The 12,655-nt window shown below is 29.9% G+C and overlaps 1 non-coding gene across 1 annotated transcript; it reads right to left on the bottom strand.

The window, feature by feature from the left end:
- Positions 1 to 2,513: 2,513 nt before the first annotated feature.
- Positions 2,514 to 2,620, bottom strand: LOC114580361. Its single transcript, XR_003701739.1, has one exon. It is a non-coding gene; the product is annotated as a small nucleolar RNA R71 (small nucleolar RNA).
- Positions 2,621 to 12,655: the final 10,035 nt, after the last annotated feature.

Here is a 12,655-nt window from a genome sequence, read left to right as displayed (position 1 = left end):
TCGTCCAGGCCGATATGTTAATGTCGGCTGCCTTAATTAAGAATCCTTAATTAGACTTTCTGTTTTAAGCTGATCGTCCCGGACGATATAAATATCGGCCGGGCCGATGTGGGCAAAAACAGAATTTCTAAGCCTCTCAAGTGTGTGTGTGACGGGTTACTTAGCATCAGTCTTTTTGATTCTTACAAGTAGACTCAAAAGGTGAAAAATAAAATTACAGACTGACTCAACCCTAAACCTACGCGATCCTGGACTTGGCTTCCTCTTGATCGTCCGATCTTCGATTCCTAAAAAGTTAGAAGCAACAAGTAGTCCAAGAGAGATAGTGTTTGTCAATCATCAAAACATAAGCTATGAAAAAGTAGATTTGCAACATTAGGAACTAGGAAAATTCTAGGATCTAGGATTCAGGGAGGAGTTAAGAGTGACCTCATACAAAAATGAGGTCAACATGTAGGAAAAACTCAAAAACTGGTAAAAATGTTAGGGACCTCTTAACATCGTGGTGTTTGATGATAAAACTCTGTAGTGCTTTCAATGTCGTCAGGGAACTCAAATATTTACATGGAGGTGTTGTGTTCTTTATTTGTAAGTGTTGTAGTGGCAACACAGATGGCGCTTCAACATTATAGCTCCGTAGCGTTAGAAGGCCAGCTTGGTAGCACCAAATTCTCTATTTTTAAATGTCACAGCACCATAATTTTTGTTACCTTGGAGCCAGTTTTACACTTTAGGAGCAGCACTACTCCAATATTCATAGTTCCATAGCATTACAATTATAACTTCCAAGGAAGATGTTTTAATAGTGAAGAGACATGACTGTTCACTAAGTCATTAATCCACGTTATCAAGCACCACTATGGTGCAAAAGCTTCAACATTGTAGTGACGCAGTGCCATTATTTTATGCATCGTAGCTAGCGCTAGTTGCCATTGTAATATTTTTTTAAAAGATATGTTATGTTTTGTTTGTAAGGGATTTCACTCACTTAAATAATTTCAATACTTTTTTTAGTACTTCTCTAGTTTCCTCTTGGAGTAAAATTTAAGGGAGGCTAGGAAGTACAATATAAAATCATTTTGAGTATTTAGCCTAAGTTTTTTAAAGCAACTCTATAAGTTAAAGTAAGATGGAGTGTAGAGGATATATTTTGATCATTCATTGTGATATCACCCTCTTTTATTTTTCATTCTTCCATGAGTTTAATGAAAATGAGTTTGCTTGTTAATCATTTCATGTCTAACAAATTCTCTTATTTTAGATTGATGATATAAAATGTATGTTAAGTACTAATGAAGACTCTTATTTTATAAATTGTTGAAAGTTGTTTTCAAGATTATCATGCTCTTTATTTAATACACATGGTTGCCATATGTGTAGTTAAAACATAGTGTGATATATAGCCTCAATAGAGGATTGCAAGAATAACAAGAAGTATTGGGATAAAATATTTTGCATGAATAGACATAGGATGTAAAATGTTTTAGGTTCCTAAGAAGATATTATAACTGTAGGAGGTCAGCATATATCCTTTTCACCCCTACAAGCTCGATAGAGATCTAAGGATGCATATTTTCTAAATCATATTATCATAAAGAGTCTCATTAGAAAAAATATAATCATTAATCCAATTCTATCCAGTGATAGAATCTCCAAAAATATCATTTTTATTTCTATAGGATAATTACTATAATTAAGTAAATAGTAGAAGTTTGCTGCAAGTAATCATACTTCCTTGTGGGTTCGACACTCTACTCTATTACTTTCTTTATTGATTTGGTATGCATACTTATGTATATTAAGTGTGATATGTTGTTATTTGTATCAAAGAAAATTGAAGCATTGTTTTGGGGTGACGGAGCCCTAGATTTTTTTATACAATTCAAAAGTTTACTCTACAACCCCATCAAGTTTTTGGCATCGTTATCGGGGAAGTATTTTTCTTTTTATAAATTTTAACTATATTGCTAAAAAAGTGCACATTTAAACTTATATCTTTTGTTTTTTTTTTTTGATTGAATAATCATGGTTGCATGCTTTATAGAAAAAGAAAGGAACTTTTCTTGTTTGACACTGAAATTTAAAGAACCCTATTAAAAATCTAAAAAACCAAAAGGTTAGTGAAGATGGCTGAACTTGTATTAGATTAAGATCAACCTAAACCTCTTAGGGATTATACTAACCCTTTAGTAGTTGGAATTCATTAGAGTATTAATAGACCTACAATCCAAGCTAATAATTTTGAATTAAAACTTTCCATAATTCAAAATTCCTAGTTTGGGGGGACTTCTGTTAATGATCAATTATTATACTTAGCTAGTTTCTTAGAAATATATGTAATAATTAAGTATAATAGTGCCAATGATGCTGCTATTATACTTAGATTGTTCACATATTTTCTAAAAGAAAATGCTAAGATGTGGTTGTATTCATTACCCCCAAGCTCTACAACCACTTGGAATGAGTTTGCTCATGTATTTTTTGGTAAGTATTTCCTATCTTTAAATATTGTTAAACTTAGAAATGATATCACTTCTTTTACTCAGTTTGAAGGAGAATCAATTTATGAGAGTTTGGAGAGATTTAAGGAAATGCTTAGGAAATGCCCTCACTATGCTTTACATGTTTGGTTGGTAATTCAAATATTTTATAATAAATTAGTAGAATCTCTTAGAGAAAAAGTACGTAGATGCTACAACAAGAGGGTCATTAATGTCTAATCCATTTAAGGAAGTATGTGAATTAATACAAGAGATGGCTAATAATAATTTTTATTGTCTTGCAGAAAGGGTAAACCCTAAAAGAGCAGCAGGAGTATATGAATCTAATTCATTGTCATTTTTTAGGGCACAAATTGTTGCAATTTTTAGGATATTAGATAACTTGAAAGTTAAAACCAGGACACGTACTAACATCAATATAGATCCTATGAATTTAAGTACCACAGCGTTGCATCATATAGTACTACAACATTATCACTCAGATTTTGAATAACTTTATAATGTAATGAATGGGAAGTTATCCTTGGAAAATATTGTTTATGCAACTTGGAATCCAATTACATAATCAATCTAATTGTCTTAGAAAACTTAAAGATCAAATAGGGCATCTTACTAGGTTGATTAATTACCAAAATTTTGAAGAATAATATCATAATATCCAACTCATAAGTGGAAAAGATTTGGGAGATCCTTACAAAGATAAAAATCTATCTCAAGAAAAAGACGATGAAGACAAATAATTAGAAAATAAATCTTCAACTAAATAACCTAACTCTATAAAAGAATCCAAAAAAACTAATTATGAAGGTTGTAGAGAGACCACTGTCACCTTTTTCTAAGAGGTTAATCAAATAAAATCTTGACAAATAGTTCTCAAAATTCTAAAAATTTAACCATTTGTATACCCTTCTTTGAAACTTTAGAACAAATGCCCATTTACACAAAATTTATAAAGGATATTCTAAATAAGAAAAGGAAGCTTGGGGAATTTGAAACTGTAGCATTAACTAAAAAATGTAGTGTTATAATTCAAAAAAAAAAAAAAAAAACTTCCAAAAAACTTAAGGATTCTAGGAGTTTTATTGTTCTTTTAACTATTGGAGATAAATTTTGTGGGAGAGCTTTTTGTGATTTAGGTTCTAGTATCAACCCATGCCACTTTTGATTTTAGATATAAGAGAGGTTTAACCAACTTCTGTTACTCTTTTGTTGGTTGATAGATCTTTCACTTATCCAAGAGGTGTAATAGAAGATATTTTGATTAAAGTTGCTTAATTCATTTTCCCTGTTGATTTTATAATTTTAGATATGAAAGAATATAGACAAATACATCTTATTTTAGGACGAGCTTTCTTAGCTACTAGAAAAGCCATGATAGATGTTCAAAAGGGTGAATTAACCATGAGGGTTCAAGATCAAGAGGTTGCAATTGATGTTCTTAAAACTATTAAACTCCCTCAAGAGAAGAATAAAAATTATTTTAGGGTGGATTTGAAAGATGTCATAGTAGAGAGTTTAAAAGAAGAATTGTCAGAAAGAGAATTTTTGTAAGAGGAAGAAGATGAAAAGAAGAAAGAGATGTTAGGGAAATTTGTTGTAACAAATGAATGAAATGAAAGTTTGATCAATGAAAACTTTGAATTATTATAGACTTCTTTTTTGAAAAAAATTTAAAACCATCCTTTGAAGAGGCCCCTAAATTAAAACTTAAGGCTTTACCTTGTAATTTCAAGTATGCCTTTTTGGTTATTAATTCTACTCTTCCTTATAATGTTAATTTTAATGTTAGTGGTATACTTCCTTCTGATTTATCACCAATTCAGAAAAGAAAGTTTCTTCAAGATACTAAATATTATTTTTGGGTTGAAACTTTTTATTTAATTCATGCAATAATAAAATTATAAGAAGATGTGTTCATGAAGAACAAATAGAGTTAATCATTAAGGAATGCCATGTTCTCATTATGGGAACTACAAGAAAATAGGCAGTTAGCGATCAACAAAATTGGCACTAAAAATGTTAATTTGGCCGCTAAAGCAAATAGTGACCAAAAATATCTGTGTCATTGATTTGTCACGGTAGCCTCGTTGCTGAGGCTTTTAACGACCATTTTTTTGTTGATAAATTAGCGACCACTAATTAGTATTGGTCGTTAAAATTGGACATATTAGCGACCTTTTTTTATGCTAATGAATATTTATTTGATACTATTTAGTAATTTTAATAATTAATTTTATTCAAAATAAAAATTGGTCGCAAAATGATCAACCAAATAAATCACTTGCCCACCCCCCTGGCTATAACAATTAAGATCAATCCATCACTCCTTTATATTCCAATTAGTTAGATAAATTTCATAATGGAGAAAAAACATAAATTTTATGAGCTTGAGGTAACGATAATAAAAAGCATAGAATCCAAAAAACTATATTCATTCATCAGTATCATTTTCAAGATTTTGCTAGGAGAAAGTAACAATTATATTCATTCATATACTTTTACAAATGCATCCATCAATTAACATAAAAAATATGATCTAAAAAATCATTAATCATAAAATCTTAATGTTTACAAAATGATAACATCTAGTTAACATAAAAATCTTTTATTAACTTTTATGTAAATAAATATAAAATTACAAAATTATTACTTTTTCCCTCATATCAGATCTATCAGAGGTAAATGATAACATCAATGTATAACCATGCTAATGCCAATCAATATGTTGTACTGCTGAAGTGTGGGATCCAACTCCATATCCAGCAATACACATTTTGGATGCAAAGAACTTCAACATGGAGTACAAGCAGGTAACCCCTACATAAAAATTTTATAAACAAAATTACCAGAATATTTCAGCAATTCTGAGATAATTCAAGGTAAAAATGCAAGGAACTTGCATACTGCTTGGCAGGGTGTCTTCCTCAAAGCAAAGTTCATAAAATTATGATAGATGTTCTATTGCTTGATCGCCTCCCTAAGAAATTTTAAGTAAATTATTAAAATAAATGTTATATGCTATCATTCTATGAATATGAAGAGTAAAAACTCAAGGAAACGATGATAATAATAATAATAATAATACAAGTGACACCAATGATATGCGGGCTCTATTTTGATGTTTTTTTTTCCTCTTGGTCACATTTAACAAAGCTGTGCATTCAAAAGAGAAAAGTACTCCATCCTATCTATTTAATTGGAAATCTGAGATAAGCTACTACTAAAAGGAAAGCTATCCTCAAGGTCTTCATTTTCTTAGATCAGCTCCCTAGATGGATGCAACAAGCTTAGCTCTGGTTCCTCTTCAACAGCTTCCGAAATGTAAGCTTCCATATTTAACTTGCATAAAGAAATTATCAAGTTAGATGCATAAATATTGTAGTTTTTCAAATAAGGAAACTTTGCGGGTAATACAAATATGTCACAAAACATCACAGATCATATCAAAGGAAATCATCGTGAACAAATAAGTTTAAGCACCACACAAAAAAAAAAAAAAACTATTTTTCTTCATTTATAAAATTGAACTTTTCTTCCCAATTATTATACCAAACACTTTGAAATTGCTTAGGCTATTGAATAAAGTAGAAGAAAAAAGCAAGCGTTCATTAACTCCCATAAAAATGCCAATGAATCATGATCAAGACATAAATTACCCGCATAATTGTTAGATCATTATTATTTTTTTACTCTGTCCTTTATTATGCTATATCAATTCCAGGATAGGAGAATTCAGCCAAAACAAGGGCATCTACCGTAATTCTTCTCTATACAGATAAGTCGATGACAAAAGAATCCTCAACAACTAAAGATTTAAAACAATAACAAATCTCCTGCTTTGCTAATCTGATGATAAATCAATGTATTAGAGAGAGCATGGAGATGGTTGAGGATTTGAGTAAAAGGAGTCCAAATCTTGAGGAACCACATTTACTGAAATTCTAAAATAACAGGATCCTGAAATAAAAAAGATATCTTTTGTAAATACAGGACAATTTTTGAACCACTCCATCATTTCTTTAAATGATAAATACATGAAAAAAATTTAGTAATTTACAAATTTTGTAAATACAACTATAAAATATATCTTTTGAACCATATAAATAACAGGACAAAGGTACATGATATCTTCAACTCAGATCCTCAAATCGAATTCTTTCTACATCAAATTTATACTTTGGCACTCAAACTCAACCCCTTCCATATATATATATATGGAAAAATAGTTTCAGTTGGTTTACCTAAAGTAAAAAAAGCTAAAACAAAAAGAGAAATGTTATTCATAAAAGTAATTGAATTTTAGATCACAAATGACTAAAATCATCATTAAAGTTCTTACCATCAATTTTTTTAAAAGAATTTTAGATCACAAATAACTAAAATCATTCCGGGCTTCTTTTGGATGTGGGAGCTCTATTTTTTGAATATGGCTCTTTATTTTGAGTTTTTTTTTTTTTTTTACTGCTTGTCCTATTTTTGAGCAGGTTTTTTGTGCTCAACTGAGCTTGCTCCTTTTTTTATGGGGTTTTTTTTGTACTTTCTATTACTTGTAATATTTTTTTTTATTTTCTTTCAATATACGGGCTAAGTCCAAATTTTCCAAAAAAAAAAAAAAAAAAAAGATATTTTTTTTTATTTTCTTTCAATATACGGGCTAAGTCCAAATTTTCCAAAAAAAAAAAAAAAAAAAAAAAAAGCAGAGTTTTGAATGATAATTATAATCTCCAAATCCTAACTTTAGATTGTCGCAGGCTTGATGATTCTTCAGTCAGCATTTTTATAAACAACACGGAGAGCTTGTGTTACTGAAATGGGCGTTGAGGCAATCAAGTTTATTATTGGCAAATTATTTTATATAACAGCATATATTGCATAGAAATTGTTCCCAGGAAAAGGACATTTGATACCATTAAGAAATTAGTGGAACTTGCTCCAACAACTATTATTTATTTAAGAGGAAGATACAGAAGAAAGACATCTATATCTTAAAGAAAGAAATTGATACTTTTCTTGTATAACTTGAAGATATTTTAGAAGAAATTCCATCTTCCATCTGATGGAGTGGTAGCAATTAAGGGGTGCTAGTTACATTGATGAAAGTATGCTTACTAGTAAATCAAAACCAACAACAAAGCTAGTTTCTCCTCCAGTTATTAGAAGTTCACATAGAGCTCTTCATATAAAAACTACTTGAGAAGACTCTCCCAAATGGTACATTAATTAGAGCAGGGGTGGAATCAACTTCAATTTTGAGGGGGCCAAATATAGTTAAATATATATATATAACGAAAAGTTATTTAAAAAAAATTAAGCAATAAAATTTTTAAAAAAAAGATGTAATTAAATTGTGATGAAAAACATCAAAGAAAACATTAGAACTAAATGCGAAGAAATATATAGATGTTTTAGGGCAAGTTAGGACAAACGGTTTACGAAAAGTTATTTAAAAAAAGTTAAGCAAGAAAAATGAAGACAAAATTTGTAATTAAATTGTCATGAAAAACATCAAAGAAAACATTAGAACTAAATGCAAAGAAATATATAGATATTTTATGGCAAGTTAGGACAAACGTTTTTTTTTAGGGGTTTCGCCAGTGCATCAGAGATCATTTAATAAAGGTGCTATGGCCGGATATATATCACCGGGCACCGGCTCTTGTATAGATAAGTATTCTAAAATTTAGAGAACCCTAAATCTTATAAGCCATGTAATGTACTTGTACGTTTTTCCAACCTTATGGCATTGTAGAAACTCGTATTTTTATTTTACTATTTAGTTTACACTTAAAATTAATTTGTATACTATTATTTTGTTAGTTACAACCCGATCCCATTGATGGCATGTTTGACATTTGCATTTGCTTTAGGACCGTTTAGAATTGGTTAAATGAAGTTAGTGCACATCCCGAAATAGTTTGTAAATAAGGGTTAACCAATTAATAAGTTAAATCATGCTTTAATAGTAAAGAAAAAAATTATACAAGCTAAAATATGATTTTTTTAAATTAAATAAAGATACTATATACGTAACTAATTAATCCATAATTTAATCAATATAGTAAAATATGTAAGTTAACCAGAATACAATAATAGTAAAAATCATTCTATCTTATCAATTCAATTTTACCATATTAATAATAAATAAATAATTTAAAAAATAAAATAATAATAATAATAAATATAATAAACGAAATAGCAATCAATATATGAATAATTAAATGAAATTGGAAAGCAAATTAAGCATGAATATACACTATTAAAAATTAGAAATATTTAAATATATCAAAATGATATTGATTGTACAATACGATGAGTTCAAATAACTTTAATTATGCAATTAGTCGTTATAATGATTTTTCGAATAGCTAATTGCGCAGTACGATATAAATCATACAGTCCGATTTGTTCATATAAATTACACTTCTAATTTTCTCACTATCTCACTCCCATAAGTGTGTGTGTGCATATCACCAAGTTTAGCATTCACCAAGTACTTGACTTTGACTCAAGAAATGTAGAAATAAATAAAAATAGAGATACAAACTCTTAAAGACACTTAATCCTATTCTACCCAGTTTTGAGCTGATCACTTTATGCGGTGTACGATGGACCTGAAATGTTAGTGCACAAGCAGAACAAGTATGCAATAATAATAATAATAATAGGAGACAACATAGTAGAGAATCCAATAATATTTGTTATCATTAAAATCATAAGACTTGAGTCCAGATTTGTAACAAAGAAAGGAGATGAAGAGGAGGAGAAAAAAGAAAGGGAAAGGGAGAGAGAGTTTGAAGGCCAATACTTCAGATTTGTTCACCATGCCAATTCAGAGAATTGTAGAGCTCAAGGTAGATTCCTAAACCCTTATCTCTAATTTTAATTTCAACAAGTCTATACCAATATTTTTTTCTTAACAAGTCTATACAAATATAAGAATAAAAATATTATTTTTTAGGTTTTATGAGGTTTCCATCGTGTGATTTTTAATGCATTATTACACACCTTAATGTGGACATTTTGACTATATGAAATTGAGTTTTAATAGTTGGCTTTTTTCCTCTTAATTTTCTGAAGATACTATTTAATTGAGGCTTTCCTGACAAATAAGTAGTTGTATAAAAAATATTGAAATATTCATGTGAATATTCCTCTGAAGTTTGATATTAAAAATGAAAAGTTTATTGATTAGGTTTTTTTTACAAGTACTGTGATATTTTTTAGCAATTCTCACATCATTTGAAGATTACATTAAATGCTTAATCTATTTACTATTACAGTGCATTGCATTTTTGCATTACATGGCATTGGAAACGTTATGCTCTGAAAGATGAAAAAGTGCAATCTTTGTTATGTTACATGGGCCCAAAATGTACTTTTCTGGCCCATATATCTACCTGATGCTAATATGGAAGGGATTCTGCATGAGTGAGAGGTAAAGTAACAATATGAACACTCTTCTGGTGCCATCTACCTAATACATATATGGGAGGGATTCTAGCCCCACTTTATATGCATGTGTAGGATGTAAATGGAGGCATAAGTGAAAGTGGAGATATAATTAGGCATCAAAATATGTGCATTCTGATCATTACAATTTATATGTTAATATTTTAATGAATTAAGTTTATGGAAAATTGAAAAAAAAAAGTTTATGGAAAACTCTAAAATATCCATTAGTAAACTCTGAACCTCTATAAGAATTATGTGGGGACTAAGTATTGTGTATGGCATCTAGAGACTTCTATGGAAGTGGTTGTGTGATTATAAAAGTATAAGTGCTAGCTATAAGGTCAGGTATATAGTGGAGCTTTGGTAAATTCTGATTTTGTTTATAATTTAGTTATTTCATAATTTTTATGTTTTATTTTTATTAAATGCTCTTAAATATTATAATTGATTCTAATACTTGTGAGGGATAAAAGAGGGAGTCTACCGAGCTAGATAAGCTTATTGAATTAAGTAGGCATCAAAACATGTGCATTCTGATCAGTACAATTTATATGTTAATAATTTAATAAATTACGTTTATGAAAAACTCTAAAATATGCATTAGTAAACTCTGATCCTTTGTATGAATTATATGGGGAAAATAAAAGTAAAAGTGATATACAAATGAATCTCTAAAAATAAGTATTTGGTAGAGCATCTGGAAACTTCTATGGAAGTGGTTGGTGATTATAAAAGTAGAAGTGTTAGCTCTAAGGTCAGGTATATAGTAGAATTTTGGTAAAATCAGGTTTTGTTTATACTTTAATTATTTCATAATATTTATGTTTTTTTTTATTGAATGCTCTTAAATATTATATTTGATACTAATACTTATGAGGGGTAAAGGAGGGAGTCTACTGAGTTAGATAAGCTTACTCTGTTTCTTTTATTATTTTAAGAAAAGATAAATATCCTGCTGAGTAAATAAGAAAGAGGTAGGATTTTGGATATGAGTTAGCAATGTACATTTTATAATCCATCTTTTACTTGTACAAGGTATAGACTTATATGATCTTGATTATGTATTTATGTGTCAAATGAAAGTTGATTTTCCTGCTTTTCTATGTGAAAAGTTAGTAGCTCTAGTTGTTTATTATTGGTAGATGAGTTATTTAATTATAGGTTTAAATCTAATCCTTCTATTAGATTCTAGGAGTCACATGAGTGACTTCTCTGGTCCTTTGAAAATTGCCAGAATTTTCAACCTAGATGGATTATAACATTTCTTTTAGCCACATTAGAGGTGTTAGTCTCCATATTGTATTCATCTTTTATATGACTATTGACGTGTTTGAGTAACTTGGCCAAATGCCTCAATTGTTGTAGGCCGAGAGCATATAAGAATTGTCCTTCGCACAGACTTTGGAAGAGAGTGGCTTGGGTGACGATCGACTTTAGATCTTACATGTCAAGTATCTTCTTCTAAAATCAAGTGATGAAACTCCTTAGTGATTCACTTTATTCTTGCCTCATCTTGTAGTAAGACTTGAGAGCTTTTCAATAGCCTTTATGTGCTGCTAAATTATATTATAAGCTTCACCTTGAACTTGGCAAAAGAGTTGATGATGATGAGTGGTGTCATAAGAGCAACCATAGTGGTGATTCCTTGAAGCTAGTGAAGAATAACCTACACTTTAATGTGGTTCTAATATCAATAAGTGAAATAGTCGACTCAAAGTAAGCGGTAGGGATTCATCCTTCCTTATATGAATCAAGATGAGGTATTTTGTACTTTGCCAATGCTAAGGATTGGTCTCAACAATCTCCCTTGAGAAGGCATTAACTAGTGGAGACCTCTTCACAATTCTCCTTTTCTCGCGATGAAGAGTCGAAGTTAACTCCTCACTGTCATGGTTATATGTCTCTATCAGCAATTAGAGAAGAGGTCAAGGGTCTAGCTCTAGAAATTTTTATTCTACTCACCACATAATCAAAGGATTCCTTAGGCATTTCCACTGTAGGAGCGGATCTCAACATTTTCATCAATATTTTCAAGATCAGTCATATTATTCTCTTGTCAAATTCAGCACATTGACGAACAAACATGAATTCTAGTTCTCCTTGTTAATATATTCTTCTTCACCTCTTTAATGTTATGCTGCTTCACGTAGTACTCATCTTCCAATTAATTATTGATACGATCTATTTTCATTTCACCTTTTAAGTTGTGGAATTCAGAAGATTTTGTGAATAACACTTAACTATACTAATAATTATTGGTGAAAATGAGAATATCAAAGTGAGAGAGAAAAAATTTATAGAGTAAGAAGCTTCAAAGTAGAGAGAGAAAGATGAATTCTAGAAGAAGCTCTAGGTATTTGTAAAATATGATTAATTCTATAAAAAATAGATAAATTGAGATTATCGCTTGACCCCCTATTTATAGATTTAGATTGGCGCAAGGATCTTATAAAATAGGCTATATATATAGCTATATATATGAAAAATAAGAGAAAATATAATAATAGTGTAGCTTGATTAGAAGATATAAATTGTTGTAGTCGTTTGCTAAGGTCTTAAGAAGTTGGCAACTTAGCATGCATTGATTGTTGAGTAGTTGAGTTGCCGATCAATAGTTTGTCTTGAGAAGTTGTCTTTCTTTGAACAGTCACTAAGGCCGACTTTATAAATAGTAGTCGCTAGATTCGACTTATGAGTTTTAC

Source organism: Dendrobium catenatum, unplaced genomic scaffold, assembly GCF_001605985.2.
Source record: "Dendrobium catenatum unplaced genomic scaffold, ASM160598v2 fragScaff_scaffold_980, whole genome shotgun sequence".
NCBI classification, from domain to species: Eukaryota; Viridiplantae; Streptophyta; class Magnoliopsida; order Asparagales; family Orchidaceae; genus Dendrobium; species Dendrobium catenatum.
Note: the sequence above shows the minus strand (reverse complement) of the source record. Positions and strands in the feature narration are given on the sequence as shown.